General features: G+C 44.6%; 1 long non-coding RNA gene across 1 annotated transcript in view; it reads left to right on the forward strand.

Moving 5' to 3' along the window:
* LOC136619854 (uncharacterized) overlaps positions 1–2,845 on the forward strand; it is a 491,210-nt gene extending 488,365 nt beyond the window's left edge. Inside the window, exon 2 of the long non-coding RNA XR_010791065.1 lies at positions 2,704–2,845. This is a non-coding gene — a long non-coding RNA (uncharacterized lncRNA). The remainder of the gene's footprint in view (positions 1–2,703) is intronic.
* Positions 2,846–12,754: the final 9,909 nt, after the last annotated feature.

Below are 12,754 nucleotides of genomic sequence, written 5' to 3' on the forward strand. Positions count from 1 at the left end.
TACACCCAGAAATCTGCATGCCATCTATACGCAGGAGTTTGGGGACAAAAAAGACTAGGAAGTCTATAATCTCTTCCATCTTCTGTCCTGATCTAATGAAACCCTTAAACGTGCCCTGGATGAAGCAGCCCTCCTAAGACTTCCTGATGGTGACCACGGCATCTCTGGCATATGTCTCAAACATGCTTCCTTCAGTTGTGCTCTAGATTTACTGAACATGCAGACATCAGCAGATTTTGTCCATTACAGGTTTATACTCAGAACTTAATATTCTGCCCTTCACCACGCCCAACAATATTCTTTCACCATTCTTATCTCTTGACCATCCAATAACCCAAATAAACTCTTTGAGACCTTTCACTATACAATAGGAAATAATATCAGAAACAACAAGTAGCTTTGATACTAGTTTACCTGGTTTACTCTCATCTAATCACCTACCTGCAATGACTGAGCCTAGAGCGCCAAAGTGAGGGAGAACCACAGGGTTGTGCAGAAGGATTGTCATGGGTGGCTTTGTGGCCTCTCCTGACAGTGGCGCCAAAAGTGCTCTGCTCGGGGGTTGTGCAATGACTCAAGGAACATTCTGTGGTATGCTTACAGGAAGGCTTGTTTTATCACGTGTGACGCCAGTACTCTAATTGGACCCTCGCGATGGAATGCTGATGAAATAATTGAGACAAGTCCAATAGTTGAGATAGTAATCTGAGAGTACACAGATTTACTGAAGCTGGTATTTGGTAAAACAGTTGAAATGGTACAAGACTAGGTACAAGACAAGCAGTAGGTTAAACACGGTGTAGAACACAACAATATTGACTTACTTTAGAACTGACTTTGACACTCTATCCTTTCCTTTATCTGACTTGAAACACAATTTTCTCCACTAGTTATTCTCACTGAAGGAATGATTTGAGTTTAGTGAATTGAAGATGAAGCAGAGTTTAAAGTAGCTTTTAGACTAATCCTGGCTTTGAGTACACTGGGTAGTTTTAGACTCACTGTTTAGTAGAAGATCGACCATGGAAAGACTCTCCTTCTTTCTGCCCTTCAACCTCAAGGGAGTGGAGTGAAAACTCGCTCGACCCTGGGAAGACTGCGTGCTGCCACTGACTGCTCTGACTTGTACGCGTGTCTCCTCTCCGTCGCTGACTGCAACTTCCTTTCTCTCACTCCTGGCTGAGTCTGTCTAACTGCTCACTGACTCCTCCTTTTATTATCTCTTCCCACACTTTATTGACTCCTCCAACTGCTGCATAGGGATCAGTATTATGATTTCCCGCCCTTAGGCGCTGCACCAGTGAGTTTGAAGCTGACTGTCAGCCAATAGGACACCAGCTGACATCAGGATAAGCTCTAGGCTTAGAAGAGAGGGAGAAACAGGGTCTCTCCTACAGACGGCACCTTCTATGTCCAAGGACGGCACATAGACAGGTGAGACAGGACAAGTGTTGGACCCCGCTGGGCCACTAAATACCTGTCTGCAAACTCTCTTCTTGACTCTTTCTAATTTTTTTTTTTTTGCTGTCTACATTCTATAAACACCCTTACGCTCTACCTCTTCTCCTCTTCTATTTCCTGTTGGAGATCTTCAGATTTTTGTCCTTGGCCCTCGTCCTTTTCTTTACACAGCACCTATTGGACAATTTCCCAGCAGATTTGGCTTTCAGTACCATCCCTACGTGGACGACACCCAGTTATAAACTTCTTCCCGTGATATCACCCCTTCACTACTACAAAATACCAGTAATTGTCTATATATTGTTTCTAACACTATGTCCTCTCGTTATCAAAAACTGAATCTTTCTAAGATTAAACTTCTTGTGCTTCCGCCTTCTAATTTACTTAATCCTGGAATATCAATCTATATGTATGGCACCAGAATAACTCCTCATCAGCATGCCCAGTGTATTGGGGTCATATTCGACTCTGACCTTTCCTTTATATATTCAGTCACTTGCACGCTCTTGTCACCTGCACCTCAAAAACATCTTCAGAATCCATTCCTATCTAATGGTAGAAACAGGTAAAACTCTTATTGTTGCTTTGAGCCATTATTGGCTTGATTATTGCTACTCTCTGCTAATCAGTCTTGCCCTCACCAATATCTCTCCTCTCCAATCCATCATGAACACAGCAGCCAGGCTCATCTTGTTGTCCAATGCTTCCCTGATGCCTCCACCCTGTACCAATCTTATCACTGACTGCCCCTGCATTAAAGAATTAAAATTAAACTTATCACGCTCATAGTAACATAGTGACATACTGCCCTGCCCATGTTCTCCGTTCAGCCAATGACCTCAGACTAAATTCTGCTTTAGTCCAAACCTCACACTCCCATCTTCAAGACTTTTCCTGAGCTTCTCCATTTCTCTGGAATGCGCTACCACAGAGACTCAGGTTAAACCACAACAATAACAATTTTAAGCATGCCCTAAAAGCGCATCTCTTTTGGAAGGCCTATCACAACCCCTAATCTTTTTCCCATCCATTCTGTTTCTATGCTCTTTATCCCAAACTGATTCTTAGGATCTCCCTCATCCCATACATATGAATGTACTTATGTACATATGTAGATACAGGATGGTGACCGGCTCACATAGTGCTTTGTATATTACCCTATTTATTTAGGATGGCCGGACCATTATACTGAACAAGCACTTGTATAGATATATAGAATTAATCTCTCTCTCTGTACTGCAGGTTCTGTATCCCGCTCATCACTCCTGGTATGAACGAGGAGATTGGAGGAATTTCATTGCCTCAAATTAATGTTAGAAACGGGAATTTGGGGGCTCATCTATTCATGTAGTAAAATGTACTGTGATTAAAGTAGTGAAATCAATGATCTTCTGATCTTCAGTTTCCTGATGAATAATGTTGGTTTTAGTGATATCAAGAAACACAATTATCAGATCTGGTAATGAGACGTAATTCTCTAATAAGATGTATAATGTGCAGGAACTGATTGTAGAATAATAGAGAAGTGATTGTAGAGTCATAATAAATCCTGTAGAGCATCGCAGTAAAGTCTCCTCTCTTGTATTATTGTGCAGTGAACGGCTACATGTTGTACACTCTCTACATGGCATATCAGCTTGTGTTTGTGATGACGGGATTGGTAGGGTTTTGCATGCAAGTTCCTTAGTATCACAGTGTAAGCTCTTCCCCTTTTCCGGTGGCAGATTACAGTTTTGCTCCCTAAACCAGCGGTCACAGTGACAATAGAGGGTAGATGGCGGTGATGCACTGCGCTGTACTGTTGTTTGGATATGATGGTGGGTTGCAGTGCAAACGCAATATAAGTCCAGGAAACGGGAGGAAAATTGACTCACAATTTCTGTTTAGCAATAATTTTGGTGGTTACAACATCCATAATACGGAGGGACAGTTTACTTAAAAAAAGCTATTTCTATTCAATATTCCTGGTTTTCCACCAATCAGCACTTTTTCCTGGAACTGAGGGTTACTGTTTGTTTTCTCTGTGACCTCAGGTAGTTCTCGCTCGTAACGTCTTTGGAGTTCTCTCACTGCTTGTCATGGTGGTCACAATCTTAGGCCTCTCACACGAGTTACAAAGTCGTGTGATTTTCTCGCGATGCGACAATGCTACGAATCGCATGTATGTGAAGCCCGTGCTTTCCTATGGGTTCCATCACATTTACGATGTTCTGCAGCATGTGACATTGCGGATCAAAAACCTTGTGGGTTTTGTGATATGCAGGCGACTTGCGAGGTTTTGTAGTCCACATTTCCCTATAGAGCCTTCCTCTCTGCTAAATTGCATTGCATGAAAATGTGGTTTTTGTGTGGTGCGCTGCAAGTTTAAGAGTAGGAAATCCTACTGTCAAAGCCCTAAACTAACTCCTGGCTGCAGAAAAAACACATAAATCACCTGTCCGGCTCCGGCCCATCTTCTCTCCGGTCAGAATTCAGAAACATTAATAGTACTGGCACGTTCAGAAATAATTTTAATAGAGAGGAATCTTTGGCCTTGAACTCCCTTATAGAGAATCCCAACCTGGTTATCCGCAATGCAGAAAAAGGAGGCGAGACAGTTCTACATCCAAGAAGCTATGCGGATATTGTCTGATGCACATCACTACATTCCCCTCTACTCAGACACAACAGTCTCAATGCAAAAGAATTTTCTTGATCTTATCCAGGCTGCATTCGATAGCAATATCCTCAATAAAAAAGAGAAGGATTTACTCATTAGCCATTCTCGCACTCCTATTTTTTACCATTTGCCAAAAATCCATAAAGACACAATCAATCCCCCAGGAAGGCCCATAATCAATCCCCCAGGAAGGCCAGCAACAAAGTAATTATCATGGGGGACTTTAATTATCCAGATATAATATGGGATAACAAGACCTGCAAATCTCACAGGGGTGATAAGTTCTTGAGAACAATTAAAGATAATTACCTGAACCAACTAGTGCAGGAACCAACAAGAGGGAGGGCCATTCTGGACTTAGGACTAACTAACAAACTGGACCGAATAAAGGGGGTACAGGCTGAGGGGCACTTGGGGAACAGTGACCACAATATAATCAACTTCCAGCTGTCATTGAATAAGAAACCTTATCAGGGAGCGACAAATAAACTAAACTTTAGTAAAGCAAAATTTGATCAGCTTAGAACTACTATCGGTAACATTAATTGGGACAACATCCTCAAAAATGCCAGTACGGAGGACAAATGGGAAAAGTTCAAAAGGATCCTAATCACCTCATGTGAGCAGTTCATTCCCTTTAAAAATAAAAGAATCTCAACTAAAAGGAAACCAATGTGGCTGGACAAGACGGTAAGAGAGGCAATAAACGGAAAAAAAGAAAGCGTTCAAACTACTAAAGATACAAGGCAGCGAAGAAGCGCTAAAATCGTACAGGGAAAAAAACAAAATATGCAAAGATAGGATCAAAACTGCCAAGGAGGAAGCAGAAAGACGGATCGCCAAAGAGAGCAAAAACAACCCAAAACTATTTTTCAACTATATTAACAGCAAAAGGATTTGCACTGAGTGCACTGGCCCTTTAACAAATAATGCAGGAGGAATCATTGAAGATGATGGAGAGAAGGCAAACCTATTAAATAGTTTCTTTTCAAGTATATTCACAAACGAAAAGGAAATGCCACATGAGATGCAGGGGAATAAAATGAACCCCTCACAAAATATGTCATACCTAACGCAAGAGGAAGTATAGAACCGGTTAAAGAAGATTAAAATTGACAAATCGCCAGGCCCAGATGGAATACACGCAAGGGTACTAAGGGAACTAAGTGATGTGATAGCTAGGCCACTATATCTAATATTTGTGGATACTATCAAGACCGGAGTTGTACCATTGGATTGGCGCATTGCCAACGTGGTTCCAATTTACAAAAAGAGGACCAAAAGTGAGCTTCGTAACTACAGGCCGGTAAGTCTCACTTCAGTAACGGGAAACATTTTTGAGGGGATTCTGAGAGACGCCATCGAAGAGTACCTCAAGGAGAACAACGGAATAACTCCTTACCAGCATGGATTCATGAAGGGTCGATCATGTCAGACCAATCTGATCAGCTTCTACGATGAAGTAAGCTCTAGGCTGGACCTGGGAGACTCTTTTGATCTCGTATATCTGGACTTCTCTAAAGAATTTGACACCATGCCGCATAATAGGCTAATATATAAAATGAGACAGCTCGGATTGGGTGAAAACGTGTGTAATTGGGTAAAGAATTGGCTCAATGATAGAAAGCAGAGGGTGGTAATAAATGGTTTGTATTCTGATTGGGCTACCTTTGCTAGAGGGGTCCACAGGGTTCAGTATTGGGCCCCATTATGTTCAATATATTTATCAACGGACCTGATAGAGGGGCTGCACAGTAAAATATCAATATTTGCAGATGACACAAAAGTATACAATATAATCAATGCAACGGAGGACAATGTACAGCTACAAACGGACCTAGATAAGCTGGGGGCTTGGGCAGAAAAATGGCAAATGAAGTTCAATGTTGATAAATGTAAGGTTATGCACTTGGGCAGGAGAAACGGATGTCACCAATATACACTGAATGGGGTACTGCTAGGGAAAAGTGATATGGAAAAAGACCTGGGGGTACTAGTGGATTATAGATTAAACTGAAGTAACCAATGCCAGTCAGCTGCTGCAAAAGCTAATAAAGTCTTGGGGTGCATTAAAAGAGGTAAAGGGGCGAGGGACGGGAACATTATTCTACCGCTATATCAGGCACTTGTCAGGCCTCACATGGAACACTGTGCACAGTTCTGGTCCCCGGTGCTCAGAAAAGATGTTACAGTGCTGGAAGGGGTTCAAAGAAGGGCAACTAAACTAATACATGGAATGACGGGACTGGAATACCCAGAAAGGCTATCCAAATTGGGATTATTTACTCTAGAAAAAAGACGGCTAATCAAATAACGGGTGATCAAATAACTATGTATATATACATGAGGGGACAATACAAGGATCTCTCCCATAACCTGTTTATACCCAGGACTGCGACGTTAATGAGAGGACATCCACTTTGTCTACAGGAAAGCAGGTTTCATCACCAACACAGAACGGGGTTCTTTACTGTAAGAGCAGTTAGACTGTGGAACTCTGCCTGAGGAAGTGGTGATGGCAAAATCCATAGAGGAGTTTAAAATGGGACTTGATGTCTTTCTAGAGCGGAAGGATATTACAGAATTTAAATCTTAGGTTAACTGTTAATCCGGGTATACAGGCAGGTAGGAAATATTAGGGGTTGATCCAGGGATTAGTATGATTGCCATTAGGGAGTCGGGAAGGAATTTTTCTCCCAAAAGGGCCAATTGGCTTTTGCTCTTGGTTTTTTTTTTGCCTTTCTCTGGATCAACAACACAGGAGGATGAACAGGCTGGACTAGATGGACATTGTCTTCATTCGGCCTTACAAACTATGTTCCTATGTAAGCCCTAGATTCATTACATTAAAAAAAGGAATAGATTATCTGGCAGGCTCCGTCCAAGTCCCTCCCACTGCTCTGCAGAGCTCCAGTGCAGTTTCCACAGTCCTTGGAGACTCACATCACTTCCTGGTTATTGGATTCATTAAAAGGGGTTGTCTCGCGCCGAAACGTTTTTTTTTTTTTTTTTTGCATAGGCCCCCCGTTCCGCGCAGGACAAACCCAAGGGATGTGTTAAAAAAGAAATATATATATATTACTTACCCGAATCCCCGCTCTGCGACTTCTTTCTTCTTCCTACTTCTTCCTTCTCCAAGATGGCCGCCGGGATCTTCACCCACGATGCACCGCGAGTCTTCTCCCATGGTGCACCGTGGGCTCTGTGCGGTCCATTGCTGATTCCAGCCTCCTGATTGGCTGGAATCGGCACACGTGACGGGGCGGAGCTACGCGATGACGCGTAGAAGGGGGCGGAGCCAGAACGTGTGACCGAGCAGAAGAGAAAAGACCCTTCTGCGCAAGCGCGTCTAAAAAAGCAAGAAGACAGCGAAATTAGACGGAGCCATGGAGACGGGGACGCCAGCAACGGAGCAGGTAAGTGAATAACTTCTGTATGGCTCATATTTAATGCACGATGTATATTACAAAGTGCATTAATATGGCCATACAGAAGTGCTTAACCCCACTTGCTGCCGCAAGACAACCCCTTTAATCCCATCTCCAGGAAGGGATGGCTGTGATTGTTTCTTCGAGCGCTACTCAGACAATCAATGCAGTGGTCGAAGAACCACTCAGAGCCATTGCATTGTGAAAGCAGGATTTATGAATCCTGTAACCAGGAAGTAATCTTCTGTGGATAGATGAGGACTGCAGGAACCACGCTGGAGCTTTGGAGAGAAGCCGGAGGCACCTGGCCTGAGCCTGCTAGATAAGTATAATAAGATATCCTCGAAAATAAGACCTAGTTCCTCTTTTGGATAAAAAATTAATATAAGACAGGGTCTTATTTTCGAAGAAACACGATAGATCCAAGGCAGCACCTGGTGTTCCCTGGATTTCACCTTTTTACCCCACCAGTCACGATCTGTTCTTTGCTGCAGAGAACTTCCACATTATCACATCAGTAATAATCTGAAACAAGAGAGAGTTGACACATTTGGTCAGGTTTTCTGTAATGTGGTACCAGACAGTGTAGAGAAAGATCAATTAAGGGCAAGCTAAGGTTAAGGCTGGCGGATAACTTATATACCTATACCTAAAACACTGCAAAGCAGCGAGCAGTACTAACAGCTAACCCATCACTCTTGTCAGTTCTGCTCTAGAGGAGGGGACGAACAAGAATAAACACAAAGAAAATGTTTAGCAGCAGTTATAACAACTGAGCCACCACTCCTTTTCTTTCTACTCTAGAATAGAAGAACGGAAGGAATAAACGCAAGCAGAACATAGAAGCAGCATCCAGATATTACCCTTGGACTTATTTGAACTGTTAGGGGTCTAAACCAGACCGTTCAGCTGATGCTGTCTGCTTCCGAATTAGTTTAGATATGAGTACTCATAGACGACGCAAATGGACGACCACATACGACATGCGATGCCAAAAAGCGAAGTGAGTTTATTCAGCGAAAGACAGAGGATATATAGAAGCTTGCTTACGTAGGATTTAATTACAGCGCATGTCCAAGGTCGCTGGACATCTGGAGAAAACAATTATTAATACTTCTTTCAAAAGACATCTGCTACAAGAACAATATATCAACACTCTTTGATAAGTTTATCAAGGCAAAAGTATCCTTGACTACGTTCCCAGAACGGGATGACATAGGAGGACAGATAATTCATGTGAGAACAAGATTAGAGAGAAAGTGAGATAATAGTACAGGGAAACTAAAACGTATTTTCTCTTATTTATTTGAAAAAGAGGGAAAACTAGAATTAACCTCTCACATTCCCCCATTTGGACATTGGGTCCACCATCATGCTAGGTACGTTCACCTGAGTGGTGCCAGCTCCTGCCAGATTCCCTAGAGTCATGTGGTGGTCCCAAAGTCCATCTGGGTTAAAGTTTAGCAAAAGCCTTTTCACTACAACGTGTGATACAAGACATGATTAACTTTAAAGCAACATATATGACGAGCAACATCATCACTACTTGAAGTATACTTTTGTAAAATTCCCATGAACCATCCTCCCAGACCAGAGAACCAATTGGCAGGGTTCAAAGAACTAAATGTGTTACCCCACCAGCTATCCCTGGTTTCTGAGTTTTCATTTGTCCATGTAAGCAATTCTTTTGGTGGAACAGGAACAGTCAGGAAAGGAAGACTAGTGGCAGTTACTGGTTCGTGTGTGCAAATCCAACAGTCCTTCACCTGTGAGGTGTTCAGTCCATCTAACAATATTTGGTGGTGTCTAACAAAGTGGTTCTGGGCATTATGTCCAAGCTTAACTTCCTCATATGGGGGCAAAGTATGGAGCGAGGAGTCCAAAAGTCCAACAATAAACAAAATGTCCTTCATTTTCCTTCTCATAGGGGGCAAAGCAGGGCATGAAAAGTCCCATTAGTCCCAAAACAAGCAACAGTTTCTTCAACTTTCACTGAAGTAGGTGTGGTCAGCAGGACTTGATAGGGCCCCTCGAATCTGGGCCCTCAGGATTTCCAGACACGCCTCTTTACGACCACCCAGTCTTCAGGTTGCAGAGAGTGTGATCCCTCTAAGTTGTCTGGGTCTGGAATGGAAGAAAAGACTAGATTCTGTGTTATTTTTAGTTGGTCACACAGGTGCCTTACGTATCCGGCTACTGTGTCATAGCCATGCTGTAGGGCCTGTGGGTGATACAGCCCCAATCTTGGCACAGAGCCAAACAAAACTTCTTTTAACTTAAGCGTACCATTTAGTCTTTTAACTTTGCCTGAACTCTGCGGGTGGTATGGAGTGTGAAACGCTTGTTCCACCGCAAGGGCTGACATTACCACTTGCATCACTTCACCTGTAAAATGTGTACCTCTGTCACTCTCAATTGTCTCTGGTACCCCAAATTTACATACAAGTTCTGACACAAGTTTCTTTGCCGTGCATTGTGCAGTGGCCCTGCCCACAGGGTAATCCTCAACCCACCCAGAGAACAGGTCCAGGCACACGAGGACGTACTCATACCTGCCTGATTTGGGAAGCTGGATGTAATCGATTTGTAATCTCTGAAAAGGATACAGTGGTCTGGGTGTGTACTTCCGGGGGGTCCTCACCACTTGACCTGGATTGTGCAGGGCGCACACTTCACATGCCTTCACATATGCCTTCGCCATCCTGTCGAACCCTGGAGCATACCATACCTTGTCCACAACAGAAACCATGGCATTCCGAGGGGCATGCACTTTCCCGTGAGCTAGGACGGCGAGGTGGGGGTAGGCAGCCACTGGTAAACACACTCTGTCTCCCATTTTCCATACATCATCTACGTACCTAGCTCCTGCCTTGGTCCACTGCTCCACTTCATCCTGTGCGACGCTAAATCCCACATCAACAAGAGTGGTGGGACCAAGATCTAACTTACAGCACATTGCCTTGGTCCACTGCTCCACTTCATCCTGTGGGACGCCAAATCCCACATCAACAAGAGTGGTGGGACCAAGGTCTTGCGTCCTGTCCAGAAGAGCTGCAGCCTTGACTGCCCTATCCGCTCTATCATTCCCCTTGCTCTCTGGTGACTGCCCCTGCGTGTGTGCTTTAACCTTTATTATGGCCACCTGTTTCGGCAACATGATGGCCTGCATTAATCTACCTACTGATACACCATTCTTAATGGGCTTGCCTTGTGCCGTGTGAAAACTCCTGGACCGCCAGATGGGTCCATAATCGTGTGCAATACCAAAGACGTACCTGGAATCAGTGTAGATGTTAGCAGTGGTACCTTTTGCAATCGTACAGGCCTCAGTTAGAGCACGGAGCTCAGCCTCCTGCGCTGACATGTGTGGCGGCAGTGGTTTTTGTACAAGTATCTCATTCAGTGTGACTACTGCAAAACCTGTTAAAAACCTTCCTTCGTCATTCAGGTATCTGGATCCATCCACAAACAGCTCAAACTGGGGGTTCTGCCGGGGCTTGTCTGTGACATGCGCGAACCCAGCCGTATCCTGGGCCATGAGGGCCACACAGTCATGCTGGTGCTCGGCGTCGAATGCCTCCTGCTCGTCAGTCAGGGAGTTGTAAAACAACTGATCCCCTGTACTTACTCCCCCATTTGAATCTACATCACCTAATGGAAGTAAGGTGGCTGGATTCAAGGTGGTGCACCTTTGGAATGAGATGTTCGAGGAGGAATGTACTGCGAGTTCCATTTTTATCTGCCTGGCAAGAGACAGATGACGACGGCTTACCTGAGTCAGGATACCATGTATGTCATGTGAGGTGTAGATCACCATGGTGAGATCTAGGACAACGTCAGAACTTTTGTCCAGTAGTGCCTGAACTGCTAGAACCGCTCGGACGCATGATGGAGACCCTCTAGCCACCGCGTCAAGATGGGCACTGTAGTATGCTACAGGTCGCTTTTTGTCACCATGCATTTGTGTCAGTACAGCGGTGGCGTGTCCCGCCATCTCAGTGACGTACATTTGGAAAGGTTTGTCATAGTCTGGCAGCCCCAGCGCGGGTGCACTAGTTATCTGTATTTTCAGTTGGTGGAAAGCTGACTCAGCCTGTGGGGTCAGGGCAAATGGCCGTGAACCCAAACAGTCGTACAGAGGCTGCATGGTCATGGGGGCAGAGCGTATCCATGGCTGACAGTATGAGACCAGTCCCAAGAAGGTACGCAACTGAGCATGGGAGGTAGGAAGTTGCATGTCACTTACCAACTTTGTGCGTTCCGGCGTCAGGTGTTTAGTACCTGGACCTAGGCAGTGGCCCAGGAACACTACGTGAAATTTGCAGAACTGAAGTTTGTCTTTGCTTGCTTTGCAGCCACTCTGATGGAGGAAACACAAAAGGCTTAGTGGTGCATCGAGGCAGCTTGTCGGGTCAGAAGCACACAGAAGCAGATCATCAACATATTGCAAGAGGGCAATGCCCTCAAGAATTGGCCAGGCGTCCAATACCAGCTTCATGCATCTGGTGAACTGGTTTGGGCTATTCTGTGCCCCTTACGGCAGTACTGTCCAGCAGTACTGCTTGCCCCTGAAAGTGAACGCAAACAAGTATTGACAATCGGGGTGCAGGGAACAGAAAAGAAGCCGTTCGCTAGATCGATCAATGTATAGCATTTGGTGCCTGAGGGGATCGTAGAAAACAGGGTGAATGGATAAGGGACAACAGGAGTTTCTAGCACTGTGACCTTGTTAACCTCCCGTAGGTCATGAGCCATTCTGTATGTGTCTGGCTGGCCTTTTATACCTTTTTTCTTAACAGGGAACAAAGGGGTGTTGGCTGGGGAGACACATTCCTTGAGGGCTTTAAGTTGGCATAAAGAAAGAATGGTGTCTGCAATTGCATCTTCTTGGGCATGTGCCAGGGGGTATTGATGGACCATGGGGGCTTTTTCCCCTTCCTTTAGGTACACCATTACCGGCGGGACTGACAGTCTACAGAGGTCCGTTTGACTGGTAGCCCAAAGGCTTCGAAGGAACGACACTAAGAGCTTGTTCCTCTGCGTGTGTAAGAGTGAGGACAGGGAGAGGTGTCGCTAGGTCTGCTGCCATCCGACAGAAGGTCGGGTGGCTTTCAGACCTGGGATGTATACGAGCCTCACTGGACGGGTGAAGTTCGATACAACATCCCAAGGGTCCCATCACGTCAGTTCCCAATATGCTTTCAGG

The sequence above is a fragment of the Eleutherodactylus coqui genome, chromosome 1 (genome assembly GCF_035609145.1).
Source record: "Eleutherodactylus coqui strain aEleCoq1 chromosome 1, aEleCoq1.hap1, whole genome shotgun sequence".
In the NCBI taxonomy this organism is placed as follows: domain Eukaryota; kingdom Metazoa; phylum Chordata; class Amphibia; order Anura; family Eleutherodactylidae; genus Eleutherodactylus; species Eleutherodactylus coqui.